Below are 21,812 nucleotides of genomic sequence, written 5' to 3' on the forward strand. Positions count from 1 at the left end.
TGCATTTCTGTAAAAAGCCTGATTTACATGGTATGACTGCAAATTAACAAGATGGATTTTGTCCTGGCTTGTTGAAACCATTCTTAAGAGACAGTGTTTGAAACAAAATTTAGCAAATGGTCTGTGGTCTATTTACTCCAAGATATTAATCTCTGCCTATGGTGCTGGAAGATTCTTTTCCTCATGAAAAAGTATCATTCTTGTGAATTTATCCTATTCATGTGGAGTCAACCCTAGAAGACTTTTATTGCCTTTTCATTCGAAGGAAATAAAATTAAAAAAAGAAAGGATAAAAAGACAGTGGCAACTCACTGTGTGGTCTGGTTCATAGAAAGGGAGACAAATGATCTTTTCTGATTCTCTAAGCATACACAAAGCTTGACTAAAATAGAATTTCACAGCAGAGGGGGGTAGCTATTAGCCTGGGAGGCCATGGAGTTCCTACAGACTCATGATCAAAGCTTCTTGGGTTAACTCCACCCATTCCATAGTGCATGAACATGACATGCAGGTTTTGCTTTGTTACCTAATCAGTGGTAACTTTCCTCTCATGCATTCTGACTTAGTCAAAGATACCTCCTTGACCTCAAAGAATCCAAGCTGGTGTTCTCCTTAGAAATAGTGAACAGAGCAGTCACTTGCTTGTTAATTGCCTGTTTCATTATATGCTATAATACATTTTTCAAAAAAACTTTCCTGAAATATGACCACAAATAAACATTATAATTCTTTACCATCATCCTAGCATTTCTAGGAAAATGTATGGTAAGCAGGAAAAAGAAAAAGTGTTGGTAGATAGCATGTTCATCCTCCATTTTCATGGCTCCCCACTCCCAATTGCCACAAATCCAAAACTTCACTTAAATCCTGTTCAATGGCTGCATCGGATGATAGGAAAGATGGTTGTGACAGAGTCATACACTTTTGGAGGTCTCCAAGGCTTCTTGGATTGGCATGGGGAGTGAATGCCCAGGAGAGGAACTTTGTTGTTACTGTAGGAATTGATCTGGGTTACAAAGCTGGGAACAGGGATTTGTTCTTAAAGTATATTTAATGATGTGGCTTAAAATTCAAGAAAAATGTCCCATCCTTCCTTTTGGCCATTTCAGTCCCTATGGAAGTAAGATCTTCCATGTCATGGTATGAATTCCTGCTATCTTCTCTGTAATTGAAGTCTTTTAGCTCCAGCCATTTGGAGACTTTATATGGATCAGAAGGGCCTGGGAACTACGCAAATCCTTTCCAACCAAAGTGCTGGAGGTCCCCACTTTGATGTGATATCAGAGCGAGACTGGGATTTCAGTAACAGCTTGAGTGTTTTAATAGCGAAGAGAAGCTTATCAGTTTTTAAGACAGTCAGTTTGTGTTGCTAATTTGTGTAGGCTAATTTCAGTGTTAACTGAAAGAGGGAATAATAAAGGTTTCTAAAAGCCTCCAGTCTAGAACAGCAGCTATGCCAACTGCATAAGCCACCAAGCAATAAACACCATACTTCTTTTAGGCATATGGGAGGCGTATTTCACTCTGCTTGTTACACAGAGCAAATGGAGAGAGAAGAGGATGGCAATCTGATGGAGGCTTGTGCTCCTGACTTTGGGTATTGTTCAGAATGCCAATGCCTTCTCCTTTTATGTCTATGAAACAATATGAGTTTTATAAAATTACTAAGTTTATGAGAGGATTAAGCAGGTTTTACTTTTATAGCCATAACGTGTTCAAACACATTTACATTAAATGGTAGCCATAATTTCTCTTTGTAATTGAAATTTAAATCCTGGCATAAATATAGTGCTGAGAAAACTATTTTATGAGCCTTTCTTTTATAAAGATCTTGTCTGGAAAGAAGGTTACACAGCTGGAGATGGTTTAGAGACAATTAAGTCTTATTGGCTTTCAGCAGGTGACGAAAGTGGGACTTGGAGGTGTGTAGAGTCTCAGAACTGTTACTAAGGTGAGTATCCCGTGTCAGGCTAGTGTGTGTGGTGGGTGTGTTTGTGCGCACATGAGTGTTTAAATTACTTAGCCACAGGACTTAAGGGATGGTCCATTGATGTTTAGTCTCATGAAAAAGGCAAAGTGTATATTTGTGTTTAATATGATTCACAAGGATTAAGTCAGAGACCTCCACAGTCTTCCCCCAAACCATTGCTTGTGCTGAGGAAACAGTGGCATCTGGGATGAGTTTTATGACACCCTCTCTCCTGTTTCTGTTAGCTTTTGTGAACCACTGACCCACCCACTCCCTTTAGATTTATGTGCATCTGTACTTTGTGTGTGTGTGTGTGCAGATATGCATGCATGCTTGTATAGATATGGAGGCCAGCAGTTAATACTGGTGTCTTTCTTAATTGTGCTCCAGGTTTTTTGTTGTTGTTGATTTTTTTTTGAGATGGGGTCTATCATTGAACCTAGAGTTTGTAGAATTCTCCATAATTCACAGCTAGAGATACCCATGTCTCCCTCTCCCAGTGCTGGGCTTAGCAGCATTTAGTACAGTACCTAAGCCTTTTATGTAGATTCTGGGAGATTGAACTCAGTCGGGTCTTCTTGCCCATGTATCAAACACTTGACTGAATTGAGCTGTCTCCATAGTCACTCAGTGACTTGATTAGGTTGGTATGAGCTAGGGGACATGCTTCTAGCTTGGTCTTTAATGGTAATCCTGGAAGTATTCACCGAGGTGGCAGCACCCTTAGGAGTAGCCGACAATAAGGGAGAAGCTGTTGCCTTTTTTCTGCCTTGGGGAGTGCAGCTACTATGCTGCTATATCCTTCACTGACATTAGAGATAGCTCCCCTGTTCTTTCCACATGGACTGAAGAACTTTGAGTCTCTGAGAACACTCTAAACTTTCATTGCCATCTTGGAATTGCAGAGATATCCAGTATTGTAAACTGAGGAGCTACATACAGGGTTTGCAGCCTCTCTAGTACATGGATGGCCACTGTTGGAGCTAATTGTGTAAGCTAATCCAGTAAATCACATTCATAATACATATTCACCCCATCAATTCCTTTCCTGAGGAGAACCTTGACTAATATACCCCCCTTTAGATTTTATTTTGTCTTTTAGTTGGAATTAGTTTTATTTCAGAATTCTAAACATTTTTCTAATTTTTAAGCCTCAAACATTTTCATAATATTAGTTTTAACTATTTTTTCCTAAGCATAAATTTTACTTTTAATGTCTCAAATATTCTTTTCTTTTTATATTTTTTATTTAACTTTTTACACATGTTACTCTCAGTTTCCTCTCCATCCCCTCCTCCCCCATCTCCAATCCTCCCAACCCCTCACCCCCATTCCATCTCCCCTCCGCTCCCCAGGGAGGGCTAGGGCTTCCATGAGGGATTTTTAGAGTCTGTCACATCATCCCAAGAAGGGCCTAGGTTGTTCCCCACGTGTCCAGTCTGAGAGAGCATCCCTCCACATGGTATGGGTTCCCAGAGTCCATCTGTATGCCAGGAATAAATACTGCTCTACTCTTCTAGGTCCCACAGATTGCCAAGACCTCCTCTCGGTCACCCAGGTTCGGTGAGAGGGATGTCTGGGTCAGTCATCAGTCTGGGGTTCGTGTGTTCCCCTTGTTTAGGTCAGCTGCCTCTGTGGGTTTCGCCAGCCTGATGTTGATTCCTTTGCTCATCACTCCTCTTTGCAACTGGGTTCCTCCAGGAATTCAATTCGGTTCCCAGGTGTGTTGGGTTGGAGAGATGGCTCACAGCCAAAAATACAAGAGTTCGGTTCCATTTAGATTTTAATATTTACCTCTTTTGCTTTTCTTTTTGTCAGACTAGATGAGACTATATAATTCAACAAAATAATAAATGATAGAATTTGGAACTCAAAACACTACCAGTAACATCCATGATCCTCAACAAGGATGAGGTTTCCAATGCTGTTGGAAAATATTTATTATTGAAGGGACTTTCTTAATTAGACCACACAGGGGATAGTTACTACTAAGGTTTACATGTGGGGTTCCCAGAAGGAGCTCAAGTGCTGGTTTGGTGTGAAGCTGTTAAGTCTGTTAGAAGGGTGACCAAGGGTTCTGGAACTCTGGGGAGGTGAGGAATGTTTGGTGGAAGTGGTCACTGGAGGCATGCTTACAGGAGATACGGCTTGCATCAGGCCCCCTCCTCTGCCTTTCACTGCTTCCTGTCCATGGAAGGTTGATTGCCTTTTTCTATGCCCTGCTTCCCACCTTTATGGTCAGACAGACAGTGGTTCCAGAAGCACTGTGAAACTGGGAGTCCTTCTTTAAAACCAGTCATTCTTTTAAAAAATATCATCTGCTCTTTATTTTGAATTGCTTTTAGGTTTTATTGTTATTTTATATGTATGAGTGTCTTGCTTGCATGTAAGGCTACATACCACTTGTGTGCCTGGTGTCCATTGAGGTCAGAAGAGGGCATCAGATCCCAGGGACTGTATTGCGCTGCCACGTGTGTACTGGGAATTGAACGCTGCCCTTCCGAAAGAGCAGACATTGTTCTTAACTGCAGAAGCAAGTCTCCCATTCCTCATTTTTCATTTTTAATTATGTGTATGTGTGTGTATGTACAGGGGCACATCTGAGTGCAGGTGCCCTTGGACTCCAAAAGAAAGCATGAAGTCTCCCTCGTGCTGGACTTACAGCTGGGGCTGCACTTACAGGTGGCTGTGAGCTGCCTGACATGGTCCTGAAATTGAACTTGAGTCCTTTGCTAGAACAGCATGTGATCTTTACTGCTGAGCCACCCCCACGCCCCTGCACCCCAGCACACTGTCTTTAAGGTGATTATGCTACACATTTTCTCTGAGACAAAATGCTAACATATTTGTTTTATGAGACTAGTCACCTGCCTTTTTAGAAAAATAACAGAAAATATAATCTTTCACAGTTAAATATATTAAACTGAAAACTGGCTTGGTCCATCTTGTAGCCAGGACATACATTAATCAGATGGAAAGGGGTAATCTGACAGAATCTATATTATGAGTTCTCTTGTTAATGTCGCTAATAGAAATTTGATTTGACTTATTTTCATTAATGTGGAAGGAGAAGTTCTATGGATAAGGTTGAATCTATATATATTATTGAAGTTTGATTATTGTCGGATTGAGATACTTTCTGCCCTTATTTGACCTAAATTGACATTAATCTGAGCAGGGATTGCATATAGCACAGCACATGTGTGGAGATCTCAGGTCAGCTTATTGGAGTTGGTTCTCTCTTATTAGCATATGGGCTCCTCTGAGGATTGAAGTCAGGTTGTTAGATTCAGTGCCATGTACCCTTCCCTGCTGAGCAATGTCACCAGCTCAAATCTGTGCAATTTAATACGATGGGATTTATTTCTTGATCCATAGTTTGAGGCAGGCAGAATATCAAATTAATTTAATTTGTCCCATTATACTAGTACTATGTGTCTATTAGCTTGGGGGGAACATATTGAGTTTGTCTTTAATTTGCTGCTTCACGTGGGGACAGGAGATGGTGTCACAAATGCTTCCCATCCCTGTACTTTGCTTCTACCTGGCAGGGTTTTGTTCTCTTTGACAGACATTCAGCAGTAAAAAGTGGTGTAATTATTAATTTCCCACTTGACATTGTGAACATTTCAATGCTAAGTTAGTAGGTAAAAAAATGTCACAATTCATTCCCATTGTATCTATCCACTGAGCATCAAAGGTTTCCCAGCAAGTCTTTAGTTAGAAAGAACCCAATGGTAACGTGCAGATAGAAAGCACAATCAACTTTGTTAACAGAACTTGACCTTTCTATAAAGTACTTGGTTTTGTCAGGTACTTGTTTTCATGGGAATAGTTTAAATAAATTAGTATTCATCACCGTAGATTGCTTGTGTTAAGGGGAGAGAAGCTATTTTACCAAAGATGCACACTGCTTCCTCACATTGTGAACAAATGCTACGCGCTGGGGGCTATGGTAACTGTCAAGTGCTAGCAGATCCAGGAAAATCCCAGTCTATATGACTGCAGTGATAGATGGCAAGAGACAATTGCTTCTTACAAATGCACTGCTGATTGATTGGTCTCTGTGAGTCACATCTCACTTGTGGTAGCTTGAGCACCATGGCTGTGGTGAAGAGCAAGGGTGTCCTAAGGTAGGGAGGGAGTCTCTCTTCCTCCTGCTGATGCTCATAGCACAGACAGGAGGAATGTCATCCTTGTTGTACAAAGAATTCTGTAGTAATATGTAAATAGATGGGGGAAATAACTTAGATAACTAAATCAAAGAAACTATTTCTTCACTATGTGACACCCACCCTCTCCTTGCCCAATGCTCCATAGCCACGAGGGGCTGGTAGGTGTCACATTGTCCAGTATGGCTACAGAGACTCCAGAGCTCTGCTATTTATAGTACCAATGTATAAAGCTTACTGTCCAGCCTTCATCCTACATTCACTTAAGAAATTTAGAACGTAATGTGGTCATGGTTTATGTCATAGTTCCCGTCCGTCGACAGTTACAACTTTCTTTTGGTATCACTTATGATCCAGATGGAAAAGAGTAATTTGTTTTATTCAAGTTTTTTTGGAGAGAGGGATCCCAGTACAATTGTTTGTGACTATCATTTCCTTATCCAGGAGATAAAGATACTAGACTCTAATTAAAATAGAGACATATACAGGTTGGTCTACCAAAACAAAAATAACTTTACAGTGATAAGTCTTCAAATGTGCTATTTTGATCTTTCAGCTAGGGACCACACAGCAACAAAAATATTGCTGAAGTGGCTGGAGGTTTCCACAAGTTGGGTGAAGACAAACCCATGTGGAAAGAAGGAAGGACATCTGGACTGGAGCCAATAGACAGGAGAAAGCATCCTTGGAATTCCCTAGGGTCCTATCCAGTGACAGTCAAGTTCAATTTTCTGACTTGGTGAAATCATGACCACGGTTCTTGAAATATTAAGGAAAGAAATCTTACTTGGGGAAGAAATACAGGAAGGGGCTGGAGAGATGGCTCAGTCGTTAAAGGCTAGGCTCACAACCAAAAATATAAGAAATACAGGTAGGTTAATAGATGTGAGTTTAAGGTTTGTACAGCTCCATGTTCAGTTCTTGTCCATCTCATCTGAAGAGGAGGGCGATTAACAAAGTAGTACAGATTAATTGAGTACATACTCTTTTGGGGATATAAGTGTACACAGGACTTCTGGGAAGCTCCATGCCAGATACTGTAAAGAGAAAGGAAAGAGCTAATATACAATTGTAGTGGAGTAGTGGAGTGGCTGTCATTCAGAACTTCCTGCTGTGATCAGTGTAAAAAGAAAGTCTGGATGTAAAGGGGCAGGAAGACGTGGCTTGAAGTCAGAGTTGGATCATAGAGACAATGTAAAGATAGAAAATTAAGAGGGAGGGAGAGATGATGGGGAAAGTCCTTCTGTGTATATGTTTACTTATTGGTTGATAAATAAAGCACTGTTGGCCATAGGGAAGCAAGATGGGTGGGACTGGGAGAGGTGGAGGATTCTGGGAAACGAAGGCACAGTCAGTCATGATGTAGGATGTGAGAGAAGAGGTCCCCACCCATTCTCTGGTAAGAGAAGACCACGTGGAAATACTCAGATTAGCAGTTATGTGTTAACAATTAAGTCAGAGCTAGCGAAACGAAAAATCATAGCAAACAGCCAACAGCTTTGTAATTAATATAGTGTCCTGCATGCTCATTTGGGACTGACATGGCTCAGGGCCCAGGGCTGGTGGGAAGAATGCATGTTACAGAGGGAGAGCGTGGGGGGTGGAGAGTAAATCAGACCTTTAAGCATGTACATAATTATTTTTAGTGTGACAAATACACATACAATGTGAAATGCACTACCTCAACCAATTTTATATGTATTAGATTTGCCTGCATAAATGTATACCTATCATGTATGTTTGGTGTCTGTGGTGGTCAAAACCAGGTGTCAGAGTCTCTGGAGTTAAGAGATACAAACTGTGGTGAGCCAGTGTGAAGGCGCTGAGAACTGAACATTCATCTTTTGTAAGAAGGGAAAGTGCTTATATCTTTGCAGGCCCCTAACTTAGCTCATAACTGCTAAACCATCTTTGCAGCCCCCTACCTTAGATAATTTTCCAGCGTACCATCGAGTGATATTAAATACATTCACAGTATGGTACAGACATTGCCATATCTGTCTCTGAAACTCTTCATTCTATGAGACTGAAGTTATATGTTATGTGGATAACTTGACTTATTTTTTAATGTTCTTACTAGTAGCCAACATTCATTCTGTTTATGTCAAAAATAGAAACAAAATAGTGGAATCATACAGCCTTCTTCCATTTGTAACTTTGTTGCTTTGTTTAGCATAATGTCCTTAACGTTTATTCACATTTTGGCAGGACAATTGACTCATATATCTAATTAAAACATGGAGAAGAAATGGAAGGAGATATGGAAAACTAAGTGAACAGAAATGAGAGCCAGGAGTAGTGGTATACCTGTGATATAAGAACTTGGGAAACTAAGCAAGGAATAGCATGTTTCAGGGCCAGCCTGGGCTACATAGTGATAGTGAGATCATCACACACACACACACACACACACACACACACACACACACACACACACACCAAACCATGATCTCCACTGGGTCCAAGCATTCTCCAGGGTTGTTCTAGGGAATAATGAAGTTTGCTTCCTGTCCAAGCCCTGGCTGCTCTTACTGCTGGAGTGATTAGTCTCAGTGAAATGAGTAATCTCTGCCACTGTCATTACCTGGCAACTTCCCAAACACTGTTTTCTGCTTTTTTCCCATTGATACATTAGTTTTAGTGCATACACTTGTCACAAATTGAAGGCTCGGTAAAATATAAGAAATGATTGAGATTGTAGATTGTAGAGACAAACTATTTCCTAAGCCCAAGGGGATAATTTACTTTTCATCTGTTCCTTCTTGCTTGAGATAAAGAACCTCCAACAAATGGTATATAAAGGAAAACAGGGCAAACAGAAGAAGGAACCATCACAATCTATTAACTGAAGCATGAAAGTACAGAAAACAAGCAGGGCTCAACTTACTTGGAAAAATAGGTTTAAACCTATTGAATTAAAACGTGGTGTTTCACTAATCTAATGAGTTTTAAGGCAAATGGGGCATGAAACATTGCCAAAATATAAAGTTGGTAAAATATCCAAATTACTCTTTAATGCCACTATATGTTTTATTTTATTGGGAGCTGGTAAAGAACAGATTATTTTTAAATCTGCATCACTAGCAGAAATTATTTTACAAGAAATTGGTTACGCTAAGTCACATGACTAGTGGCAGATCAAAAGCAACTGAAACACCCACAAAAGACACACATATGCCTAATTAATCAGAAAACATTAACAATGTAGAATATTTCTAAACTCACTAATTTGTTCCTTAAGAATTCAGGATAATGGAGCTGGGGAGATTGGTTAGGTAGCAAACTTGTACAAGAATAAGTTTGACTCCTTAGCATCCATATAAAACATTGAAAAAAATGCTTGTGGGTGCATGTTAGTCTGTAACCCAGTGCCAGCTCTGTGGCGATGAAGACAGTAGTATTTCCTGGCTGTCTGCCTATCTCCACCTTCACTGACTGACCCTCTCTTAAAGGACTAAGGTGAAGACTGATATACCAGAGCATCTGAAACACATCTCTGGTCTTGGCACACACATATATCAGCATGCACACCTGCATTGGCATGCACAACTGCACATGCATATGCACACTTGCACACTCACACAAGCATAATAAAAACAATGAAAATAAAAGTAATAGAAAGAAACCAAAGATAATGATGAAAGAGGCATGAAATATGGTGGCATATGAACAAGTTTGTCCTTAGGACTGAGGACTGAGGACTGAACTCCAATTTTCTGTTAAGAAACAAGAGAATTATTCACCAGACATATTTAGAAAAGAATCTTGATCATGAAAGAATCTTCATCCCAGACCATTTCCTGGATTTTTTGTGTAACATTTTGGATATGGTTGAGTGGAGCATTCGCCATAGCTGAATGAGATTAGTAAAAAGCTCTTGGTTGTTTTCAATAGTGCAAAATGGAAATGATTTCTTCTAAGAATCCCAGTTGTATTAAAGTATTGTTAAATTACTAATTAGTGCCAAATTAGTGACAGTTCTGTAAGGGTTGTCAGCTCATAATGCTTTTAGTTCCTTATTTGTCTGGTGGTTTGTGTTTGTGTGCCATTTAAAATTATCTCTACCGATTGCTACTTCTTGTTATAACATGGCCAACTTTTTCTTCAGAGCCCTAATAGTGAATGTTATTTTGTATTTATTCTGCCTAGGTGAGGCTGGGCCAACTTTATATTTTTTATTTTGCCTAGTGTGTATTGCCAGATCACTTAGTTCCAATAGCTAGCTATAAATGATTCTCCACACTTACAGTGATGTGCTTATCAGTGAACAAACAGGTTCCCAGTGTGCACTTGTTTGTGTCACCTTGGGTTGATTTAAATGCCCTTACTGCTCTGACATTATAATGACAGGAGGGACATGAGAAAATAGAGCTAACTCAGCAAGAAGGAGAGAATTTTGCATTTCTGTTTCTAGCATGAGTGAGGGTTATTTGCTTTATCTTCACACAACCACATGGCAGAAGACGCAGCTAGAAGCGCCACATCTCCATGATTCTCCCTCACTCCTTTTGCAACCAGTGCCTGGTTATGGCCTTTGTATATTTATATCCTTGGCTTTATACCATGTCTGGGGCTCTTATCTCCCTATCCTGCCCTACTGTGCTGTGCACCTTGGATTTCTTTCAAGTTAAAGTCCTTGGATGATCATATTGGTTTTTCCTTCTTGTCCAGCTTGTTAGTTACTTTTTTTCAAAACACCATGACAAAGGCAACTTATAGAAAAAAGGAGTTCCCAAGGCTGCCTTCCATGGTTGTGGAATTGAAGGCATGGTAGCAGGAACAGGAAGCTAAGAGCTCATATCTTGAATGGTGACCACAAAGTACAGAGAAAGCACTAGAGATGGTGAGAGTCTTTAAACTCCCCAAACCCTTTCCCAACAAGGCATACCTTTTAAATTTCCTAAGCAGCATTATCAACTGGGGATCGAATATTCAGTTCTCTGGGACTCTGATGGACAGACATCTCACTTAAACTACAATATCCAGGCACTCACATAATGCTTTACCTTACATCTAGCCAGTTGATTTTTAAAAAGATTTGGAGAATTACATTCTCTACTATTGGCTACCAGCAAGTTTTAATACAAATAGCATGTAAATAAAATTTATCAGAACTGAAATGAAAATTTCCAGCAATTCTTCAGTTTCTGCTTGTGTTTTTATGGCACCAGAACACACAATTTGCCACTGAGTCTCCATGACAAGAAAAAAATTGGATAAATCTTCATGAAGTTTTAAGTCCATGTCTACAACACATTATCTTTAATGGAATTAAGGATATGTTGCTTTGGGATTTGTTGATAAGCAGGAGAAGAATGAATCTTATCTGTTTATATGGAAATAAGTCTGTGTGTTCAGCTACTAAACTTTGTAGATATATTTACCAATACTGTTTTGTGTTTTTGATTGAGAAGTAATAAGCAGAAGGCTTCATTGATGGTGTTTCCTAGTTCGTGTGAGCATACATTTCTCTAGAACACAAGTTGCCCATTGATCTTATAATTCTGTCTTCTGTGCAATAAAATTGAAGCCCTGCCTTCTTGGTCTTTAATTGGCTGAACTGTTGAAGAGTCAAATATAAATGCCATATCAAATACCCTCGAGGGTCTAATCAATTCCCAAATGCATTGCCATGCTTGTCAAATTTCCCTGCTATAATTCAAAATTACTATTCTCCTCCATAAAACAACTTCACTGAAATTCATGATGACATATATTATCAGAGAAAAGCACATGTTTTCTGATTCGTTATCATATGGTATATATTCCAACTGTTTTTTAAAGACAGGGTTTCTCTGTAGCTTTGGAGCCTGTCCTGGAGCTTGCTCTGTAGACCAGAACTGTTGGGAGATGTACAGACTAGGGGCTCTTATTAGACATTTTAAAATCCTGTCAGTGCTCTTTGCCTTTGTGAATTATGTTCCCTAGGCCACTAATGGTATAATTCCAGGTTCTTGGCAGAGACTTGGTGTGAAAAAGGAAGTGGGGGATGTCACAGACTCACATAGAAAGCAAACCAGTAAGGACAGGAATAAAATTGGGAGTAGGCTGTGACTGTAACAGGGTGTGGACCTCTTGGCTACAGCGTTACTTCTACAGCTCTACTTATTCCATGTGACTTTGTATGTGGCTGCCAACAACAGATTGCCTGACATTTCCCATCACTTTGCCACCAGAGACACAATGAATGCATTTTCTTTGTCCTTTAGAAAATCATGAAAGAGAATGATGGCTGGTCCAACTTGGATCACTTGCCACCTGGATAAAGCATTCTACTCCCAAGAGTAGGGACATTCAGGAAGGTGTCTGTTTTGTCTGGGAGCATCCCAGAGTGGAATTGGGGAGAGGAGCTAGAAGCGCCTTGTAGAACGAGGATGGGGCTCTCAGAAGAAACAGGGAATATGAGTATTTCTTCAGATGGTAAACACCCCCTTTACTGTTGGCTTATATTTTCCTGGCCCACTTTAGTGTATTCCTACATCTCTCCACAGGACATTTGGCCCCTAGAAACTTTGGCTTCAGTCTGTTGACCCTCAGCCCAAACAATGACAGAGTGAGAGGTTTCAATGAGTGCGGGAGGGAGAAAGGACATAGGCAAGGTAAACAGAGCAACAGTGGCTTATTAGCACACTCAGGGTTAGGTATACTTTGCAGAGTTCCATCTCTGGTACTGGTTGGCATATGTTAAACAGGAACATCTGTCCTTTAACCTTGCTAGTTGCTAGGGAATAAGTTTATCAGGATGATCTGTGTGTGTCTGTGATGATTCTTTAAACCTCTTCCAGTCCAGTGAGTCTGGTAATTGTCCTTGTGTGTAACGTCCTACCACTGGTGACATTCAAGCTCAGCTCCAAATTAGTCACTTCTCTCCCCTTCTGGGAAGAGAAGAATAGAAGGAAAGGTGGCTTTCTATGTCATTTCTGTCTGATCATTTTCAGTGTGCATCTCCTTCTAATTTCATTGAAATTCTGAGCAGTGCAATTCTGCTGCCACTGAAATTCTGTTAGCCTTGTCTAATATCTGTTGGTGGACTGGATTTTTATAACTATAATAGATTAGAGAAGGAGTTATGAATTTCACTTGATATGATTTAGTTCAAATTAATCTGCAAATCAGATTATTTTTATATTTTGTTTGTACTAATGTTTTCATCAGGGAGACATTGATGAGTACTTCATAAAGCTTCAGAAGGTTAGAGGCATCTGATAGTCTGAATCAGTAACATGTTGATGATTGATGATGACAATGAGGATGGTGGTAATGATGACGTTGAAGGTTGTGATGATGATGACCATGATGATGATGGTAATGACGGTGATGATTGTGGTGGCACAGGGGACCACACTCTGAACTTCACATGTAATAAGCAAGTCCCCTACATACCAGCTATCACTCCAACACAATACACTTTTTTTCAGAGGTGAGAAATTAGATACTAAGGTTGGAAAGAGCTAGACCAGAAAAGTAAGCATCTTTGTTCCTTGTAGACCACAGAAGTTTGAGTTTTTACCAGTGCCTCTTTATATATATATATTTTTTAATTTAAATTTAAATTAGAAACAAGGTTGCTTCACATGTCAATTCCAGGTACTTCTCCATTTCCCTCCCCTCCTCCCATGCCCTACCTCCCCAATATCCCCTCATTAACCCAGGGAGGGCGAGGCCCTCTATGGGGGTGTCCATAGTATGTCATTTCATCCAGGGCAGGGCCTAGACCCTCCCCCAAGAGTTCAGGCTGAGAGTGCACCTCTCATTGTTGGATGGGTGCCCAAAGTCCATTTGTATACCCGGGATAAATACATACATCAATACATTACCTAGGCCTCCTCACTGACAGCCACATTCAGGGGGTCTTGATCAGTCCCATGCTGGATTCCCAGGCATCAGTCTGGGATTCAAGAGCTAACCCTTGTCAGGTCAGCTGTTTTGGGGGGTTAAACCAGCTCAGTCTTAATCCCTTCGGTCATCTGGCCTCCTTCTCTGTCATTGGATTTCTTGAGTTTTGCTCAGTGCTTAGCCGTGGGAGTCTGCCTCTGTTTCCATAAGCCACTGAATGAAGGTTCTGTTTCCCAGACTCTCTGGCCATGAGATTGTAGGCTGGCACTTCCCAGATATAGGTCTAAAATCCATATATGAGAGGGTACATGCCATGTTTCTCTTTTTGTGACTGGTTTACCTCGCTCAGGATGGTTTCTTCTAGTGCCATCCATTTGCCTGCAAATTTCAGGATTCCATTTTTCTGCTGAATAGTACTCCATTGTGTAAATGTACCACATTTTCTCTATCCATTCTTTGGTTGAGGGGCATCTAGGTTGCTTCCAAGTTCTTACCAGTGCCTCTTAAATCTTAAATCTTAATTGTATGTTATGAATTTGTTCTAGAAGTATGAAGAAGTGTAAGTTACTGTGTTCCAAGTTTACAACATTACATGCAAGCAGAGATATTAAAGAAGCCTTAGCCTTAGAATATTCTATTTTGACAGTCCTCTGTTGTACAATAAATCTCCTTTCCTTCACTCCTTCCTCTCTCCATTCTTTTTCTCTTGATCTTACTTTTCCTCTATGGTGTCGGTTGTTTGGAATTAAACATGTTTCTTTAGGAAAAATATTGTTCTTTAAGAAAAAAAAAACCGTTTCATGGAGAGAAGTTAGAGTGCCTGACAGGAAAGCACTTCTCATTATTAATTTAAAATCTGTTTTGGACATGTAAGATGACAGAACTTACATTTGCTTATACTTTTGTAGATAATGAAACATTTCAATAGATATATGATTTTAGCAGGTTGTTAGATTTACAAAATAAAACACTAAGTTAAATTTGAATTATAAACACAAAATAATTTTTAGTGTTTAATTATAATTTTAAATACTCAATAAAACACACACATATGCATGCATTTATACATAAAATTATTCATTGTTTCTAAAGATATATTTTGTTGATTTGTTGATACAATATATTTTGTTCCTTTTCACTCCCAAACTACTCCCATAACTTCTCCTAGATCCTCCCCATCTCCTCCAAATTTTGTGTCCTCTTTTCCTTTTCCTTTTTACATGACCCATCACATCCATTTCATGCTGCTCATATTCTCAGGAGTTTAGGACCATCGACTAGACTAACTATAGGTCACATCCTTAGAAAAAAATGACTCTCCCTTTTCTAAAAATCATAAATATCTCCTCAGTTAGGGGTAAAGGCTTATAGGCTCCTTGCCTCCATGCTATAATGCTGGCTCACTTGATCTTATGTAGGTTTTCTGAAGGAAACCACAACTACTGTGAGTTCATGAATGCAACATTCCTCTTATATCTAGAAGACACTGTTTAACTACACAGCCTGTGTCCCTTACAAATTCTCATCCTACTCTTCCAAGATGGTTCCTGCGTCTTAGTGAGTAGTAGTTCCATTGCTGTTGAGCTTTCCACTGAATTTTATTCTATGCACATTTATCATTTCTGAATTTCTGTGTTAACCATCATCCACCATACAAAGATTTTTTTTCTGATGATGTCTGAGAACTTCACTAATCTATCTATATAGTGATATGAATCTATAGAACAGTTTGATAATATTTCCATTTAGCAGAATAATAGCAGTAAATCCTCTCCTAGGACCTTTGTGTTCCCCCAATAATGGGTTCTTGGCCAGATTTACAGTGACAGGCATGTACTTCCTCCTGTTGAGTAGGCCTCAAATTCAATGAGAAGATTGTTGGTTACCTCCATAACATTTGTCCCACTATCTCAGTCATGGTTATCTTGCTATGCAAGCTCATTTGTACAATTATTAATTCAAATTTAACTGGATGTTTTATATTTTATCTGGCAACCTTATATTAGATTTTCTGATAATATTATCTACACATAGAAAATTTTGTTTTCTGGTACTGGATTTTGGACTTCTGCTCTTGCATCTACTAAGCAAGCACTATACCACTGAACTATATCAGTGACCCTGTTTTTACCTTTTATTTTGAGATAGGGTCTCTTCAAGTTGAAACTTACTTTGTTAGTCAGGTAGAGCTTGAATTCATGATCTCTCTGAGCTTCCCAAGTGACTGGGATTGCAGGATGGCAAATAAGGATCCTGAATCTGAGAATGCTTTGTGTCAGATCGTAGGTGGTTCTCAAGCATAATATGATGGAATCATGAATCTTCCCTTTAAGGAAATTATAGTCTATCCCTTAGTGAAATATGAACTGCTGTTAGGACTGGGGTAACAGAGTCCTATGGGAAGGATAACAGACTAGTGTTGGCAACTGAGAATATTTACTAAGGTGGGACCATTGATGTTCAATACAGAATGCTGAATAAGAATTTAACATAGAAAGAAAATAGAAACACCACTCTGGTGTCACGTAAGGAATTATGGCTGTTCTTTGTGATTAGATAGAGACACATTTGACATGTGGAGTGGAGGGGTGATAGGTGAGGCTGCATTTGGTGTTAAAGTAAACTCTTATTTCTTTTTATGTAAAAATTAAAAATAGTCTATTTATGAATACTATGTATTCTATGTGCATGTGGGCGTGTGGGCTTGAGCACCAAGCACACATGTGGAGTCAGTTCTCTCCTTCCACTGTATGTTCCAAAGACTGAACTCCCGTTGTCAGACTTGCATGGCAAGCACTTCACCCACTGAACTATTGCACTGGCTACCATTTCATACTTATTCTTTTTCCTCATTACATTAGTTACCCTTCCAGGTGAGATGGAATGATTGGAGTTTGGGGAGTGGATAGAAAGAGAGAAAGTCCAATGAAAGTTATTTATGTAGTCAACAAAAATGTCTGCATGTTATTTTTGAACTCAGTCTGAACTGAGAGGCCTGGAGTAGATCTGATGACAAAAATATAATAGACTGAGAAACAGCTCTAGGGATTGGGGAGAAGTGGATCTCTGGGAAGCAACCATGAAGTTGAAACAACAGAAATTGATTATTTACAGTTCTTGGTGAGATACAAAGAGATCAGTGATATTCTTGGAAGTGGATGAGAGACATCTTTTGCAGATGGAGAGCACATGCCATGCATGGAAGGAGTGAGAATAATGTTCTGTTTTGCATCTATTTAGTTTGATGTGTCTATGGGGCTTACAAGGAGAGAAATTGAGGAGGACAGTTTCTGGAAACACAAAACATTGAGGAATGATTCAGTATAAAAATCTCATGATTTATATATCAGGGCTTATTAGAGCTTATTGTTGGAATAAGAGGTGAGAATGAGATCACCCAGGGAGTACTTAGGGTCAAGAATGGCTGCCAGAGAGAACCTCTAGGGGAAATCTACACCTAAGACACAAAATGTGTAGAGCGAGTGAACAGTGCAGTAACCACGGCAAAGAAAGCTAATAACAATGTCAGAAGAAGCAGAGAAAAACAAAACAGGTCTTTTCACAGATGCAAAGGTCCACCTTGTCAAGTGCTGAGGGCAGAAACAGTGATATGAGAGCAACAATAAAATCCCATCTTCAGCCATATTGTGGTCTGACTCTGACATGCCCCACAGGCTCACGCTTTGAATGTTTATTATTCCGTTTGTGCTGTTACCATATGTTGGGAAATTGTGGAAACTTCATCATCCTATGGTTGACACTAAGAGGGTGAGGAAAGGAGAGGGAGCTTGACAGACAACGAGAGAAAGAAAGGATTGCATTGGAAGTAACTCAAGCCCATTTCTATGACAATGACATTAATACATTCATCAAGTCAGGCACTTCATGACCCATTCACCCCTTCAAGCTCCCATCATTCAGTATTTCCTCATTGGACACAAAATTTCCTTCATGTGAACATTAGAAGGTACACTCAAATCATATGCTTGCATAATATGAGATGAATTGCATTACAGAAGAATGAAGTGAGCTGTGGCTCTAGAAGACAGAGTGAACCATACTTATAGAAATGAGGTGAACTCTGTAACAGGTGAATTGAACTACACATACGGAACATGAGATAATGGCATCTATGGAAGATAAGGTGAACTCTGTAACAGTAGACAAGTTGAGCCATGTCTACAGAGAAAGTGTCTGTGTAACAAAAGAAGAAGTAAGCCGTATCCATAGAGAAAAAAAGTGTACCATGTCTATTGGTGTGGCCCACTTATAAATAACAGAACTTAAGGGGTATCAGAACTGGTCACAGTGTTTACTTAACTCTTGTTCTTGGATCATACATATAGTGAGAAAGATTCTTCAAAAGATTTGGATGAGACAAAACTAACTTGAGAAACATAAACTAGGTTAGTAACTGTCAAATTTAAAGAAATGTGGAAGCAATGAAGCTTATCTGATTTTGCTTTTCCTTTCAGTGTTTCATGTAGGCATGAGCAACCTCACCTGATTTGTTTCAGTAAAAGCTTCAAGTCCTTAGAGGGAGCCATTCTAGGTTTGAGGGGAGAGCTGGCACTAATGAGAACTCTAGAGATGTACAAGGATGACACCAACTGGCAAACTAAGCAGTAGTGGAGAGACTACTTTAAATGCCCCTCCATAATAATGATTTTGATGACTATCTTACATACCATCCTAGAACCTCCATCCAGTGACAGACTGAAGCAGAGGCAGACACCCACAGCTAAACTCCTGGAACACAGTGACAGAGAGGGAGGAGTGATGAGCAAAGGGATCTAGACTGGGTTGGTGAATCCCAGAGAAACAGCTGACCTAAACAAGGGGGAGATCTTGGACCCCAGACTGATGGCTGAGAAGCCAGCATGAGACTGATCCAGATGCCCTGAATGTGGGTGTCAGTGAGGAGACTCAGGCAACCTATGGGGTTTTGGGGTAGTAAATCAGTATTTATCCCTGGCACTTTGGGGACCCATCCCACAATGAACGATGCTTTCTCAATCTGGACACTTTGGGAAGGGCCTGGACCCTCCCTGGAAAGAAATGACAGACTCTAGAGATCCCCCAAGGAGGGTTATACCCTCCCTGGGGAATGGAGTGGGGATTGGGTGGGGGCTGGGGAGGCTGACAGGGGTAGTGGGCATGGAGGGGAGGGAGAGGGAGCTGGGATTGACATGGGAAGTAAGCTTGTTTCTAATTTAAATATATAACAAAAAGTGTAAAAACAAAGTTTCAAGTCCTTATACACATATGTTCAAACATCATATATTCAAACACAAAAACCCACATGCACACACATACACAAATGATCTTGTACACACATATGTACATGACATTACACACTCCCTTACACACCCACACAAACACACACACACACACACACTATTTCCATAAGGATTTATTTTCTCCTTGGTGCTGAGAAGCAGGATTGCTGGGTCAAAGGAAATATACATTGAAATCATTGTATGCATTGAATCTGAAACTAATGTGAAAAGTCATGTGCTAAAGCCTTGACTGCCAGATGTCGGTGTGCCTGTCAGGTGGAAAGTTCAAGAAGCTAGGGCTGTCATAAAAGAAGTGTGTCAGTGTTGGGTGAATCTTTATGGCATATTTTGAATCCCTGGTACTCCCCATGCCTGCACACACTCTGGATTTCTGGCTTCTATGAAGTAGGTATATGCTGCTCCAGCATGTTAGCCACCTTGATGTTTTTCCTCAGCAAAGGTCTAAAAGCACCGGAGACAGCCAACTATAGAGCAAAACCCCTGGAAACCTTGCAGCTCTCTTAAGTTATTTTACTTGAGTATTTTGTCACAGTGCTGGGAAGCTGACTAACACAGTTGCATACAATGACAAATGACTCCTCTGAAAACTTCTATCAATCTAATTGTTGTTCAACAGTAGTAGATTTTTCTTGAATATTTACCAGCATTACAAAATCAAATAATGTATGAATTTGTGTCTTTGACTAGTGATGGATTTGAATACAGTTTTTCATGTCAATAGAGTCTGTGTATGTATTTTCTTCTGTTGGAATTTCTAAAACATATTCTGTCATCATTTTTCTATTGCTGGGCTTGCTATTCCCATATTGATTTGTAAAAGCTATTATTATATTAAAAATATTAATCCTCTGTCTTTTATGTGTGCTCCAAACATTTTTACCAGTTTCCCATTTTCCTGTAACTTTGTTCATTGTTATTCTTTATGTTTTGTGCAATATATTTTTCTTTCCTTGATGATTTTGATGTTTTGTTTTAAATTGTATTAAAACTCAGGCTTACAGTTGTAGAAATATTTACCAAAACTTCTCCTAATGTCTAACAACCCTTACACTCTTTGCTTCCCAGCTTTGCCAGGGATCGAGTTGATAGATAGACACAGACCAGAGATATCATTTAACTTAACTATCAATTAAAACAAAAATATTGTAGTAACAATGCTTCTACATTTCTTGGTCATAATTTTGGAATTATCAACTCAAAAGATATATGTTTATTGGGGTTATCAGTTTAATTTCCAAAATGTATTGTTCAGGATTGGTGCAGGATATTTCATAAGGATATGTGAACATTTCTATTATCAAGTCTATGGGACAGTAATTGTAATCAGGTTTTCTCCATGCATTTGAATTTCTCGCATGATTTCAGTTTCTTTGGTGAACCACAACACTTGTACTTTGTATTGATCTGATGGAGAAGCCAGAAAGTGGCATTCTGTGAGCCAGTACTCCTCTACTGTGTACAGGACAAGAATTAGCTCCAAAGTGAGAGGACAAGATGAACATCTGTTGCTTTGGCTTGCTCATCATTACTGCCCCTCTCATCACCTCAGCACTAATCTTTCCAGTAGCATCGCTCTCCAACGTCTGTGGGAATAGCCTGTGGGGAAGACATGATATGAGACATTTTGGGGGTAGGGATATGAAGTGGATTTATGATCAGAATGCTCAATGAGATCTTATGTTTCTTCATGTTTCTCCCATGAGTCTTGATCATGTGATTCCAAATAGACAGATAAAGCTGTCTCTAGAATTTGAATCAGCTCTTTTTTTTTTTTTTCGTTTTTACGAGATAGGGTTCCCTGTATTGTTTTGGAGGCTGTCGGTCCAGCCCAGCCTCGAACTCACAGAGATCTGCCTGCCTCTGCTTCCCGAGTGCTGGGATTAAAGGCGTGCACCACCATCGCCCAGCTGAATCATCGGCTCTTAGGACAGAGAAAAGGAGGGTTACATATTCCTTTGATTGATAAAGTGTAATGAAGTTGGAATCTCTGAAACCAGGCCTTTGCTTCTTCTGTACAAGAAATTGAGGTCAACATGCAAAGGTGCAGAGAGAGGAGGAGCAGAAAGCCAAAGTCTAGCTAAGCAACCCTAGACTTAGAGCTAGACTCTCAGCTTCTACACACTAATGCATTAGCACCCCTGCTTTTAAATTTAGATTGAATTGCTATTGTGCTTTTGTTACCTTTCAACTGAAATATTGTGGAGTAATGCCCCAATGTAGTCACAGCACTGCAGATGCTAAATTACTGTTGCATAGAGATTGATTGCTTGGCTTTAAAATTGATATTAATCTGGAAACAGGTATAGAATAGGAATGAAGACAACTCTGAGCAATGAAACAATTCTGTGTAATAAAAAGGGCCCTGGAAATTATTTTCATATTTGTCGTTGATTGATTGCATAACTCTCCTCTGAAATGGCTGTGTTGTTAAAAAATGATATTGGAGTGTTGCTTGAAGACATTGGTAAGTAATAACAGACTGTTCTTCCCTTGATCCCTCACAGAAACAGTGATTATTTAAGTTGCATACCATAG

At 39.6% G+C, this 21,812-nt stretch overlaps 1 long non-coding RNA gene across 2 annotated transcripts in view; it reads left to right on the plus strand.

Moving 5' to 3' along the window:
* Positions 1-21,812, plus strand: part of LOC121144457 — a 53,770-nt gene that overhangs the window by 18,777 nt on the left and 13,181 nt on the right. The window lies entirely within an intron of this gene.

This window comes from Mesocricetus auratus, unplaced genomic scaffold, assembly GCF_017639785.1.
Source record: "Mesocricetus auratus isolate SY011 unplaced genomic scaffold, BCM_Maur_2.0 Super-Scaffold_100018, whole genome shotgun sequence".
Lineage (NCBI taxonomy): Eukaryota > Metazoa > Chordata > Mammalia > Rodentia > Cricetidae > Mesocricetus > Mesocricetus auratus.